At 29.7% G+C, this 945-nt stretch overlaps 1 long non-coding RNA gene across 1 annotated transcript in view; it reads left to right on the forward strand.

Annotated features, from left to right (window-relative positions):
- LOC111085591 overlaps positions 1 to 177 on the forward strand; it is a 12434-nt gene extending 12257 nt beyond the window's left edge. Inside the window, exon 3 of the long non-coding RNA XR_002610394.1 lies at positions 21 to 177. This is a non-coding gene — a long non-coding RNA (uncharacterized LOC111085591). The remainder of the gene's footprint in view (positions 1 to 20) is intronic.
- The last annotated feature ends 768 nt before the right edge of the window (positions 178 to 945 follow it).

Consider the following 945-nt stretch of genomic DNA (forward strand, 5'->3'; position numbering starts at 1 on the left):
AACTTCCTAATTACTTATAGTATAGTATTTTGGTTCTTGTGTATAAAGTTAGAATCATAAATAATAGTCAACGTTAAACTGGTACACAATTAAAAACATTTTATTTAAGCCTATCTATAGTCTTCAAAAAGTTGACGACTCTACATGTTTCGACGTTACAACGTCATCCTTTGTCGTCAACTTTTAACTTCCTAATTAGTTATATTTTAATTGATTTTGTTTCAATTTCCTTTTATTATAAAAGTCATGGTATTTTTTGTTCATAATTAATAAAAGTATTTGGCTAACAAATATATATTCAGTTATATGAATACTTCAAGCATATAATTCAAATGTGGAAGACAAAATAACCTTGTACTAATTGTAATAAGAGTGTTTACATGAATATCGTTAATTTATGTGTTTATAAAAGTTTAAAAACATAATAACAGAATTATAGACAAGCTGTTAGATTCGTGTATTCGTTCACTAACAAAACAGCAAAAAAAATCAAATTACGGTTTATATTGCGGTATCAAACCAAACTTGATGTATAAAATATTAACAATAATCTAAAGGAGTTTATTTTCTTTGCAGTATAAAATATACTTCTAACACTAAATAATGGCGTTAGCTAACTCTCAAATTCATTGTTGAGTCACATTTTTGGTCAACTTTCAGGTATAATATTCAATTATCTAACAGATTTGTTTTGTTATCATTATAATCACTTCTCAGATTTAATGTTATCGAGCTAACAGCTATAACTACCTCTCAGGTTTATTGTTGTTAAGCCTAGAGTTCTAACTACCTCTCGCTGTCTAGGGTTTGGGAAGTGATGGCACTGAATACGCTCCGCACTTTTAGCTGTGGACACGTTAATAAAAGTGACAGTCAATTCCGTTATTTGATTCGAAAAGTCGGAAAAAGCCTTATGGCGATGAGTGCTGCTGGCTGGCTGTCTTC

The sequence above is a fragment of the Limulus polyphemus genome, unplaced genomic scaffold, assembly GCF_000517525.1.
Source record: "Limulus polyphemus unplaced genomic scaffold, Limulus_polyphemus-2.1.2 Scaffold491, whole genome shotgun sequence".
NCBI lineage: Eukaryota > Metazoa > Arthropoda > Merostomata > Xiphosura > Limulidae > Limulus > Limulus polyphemus.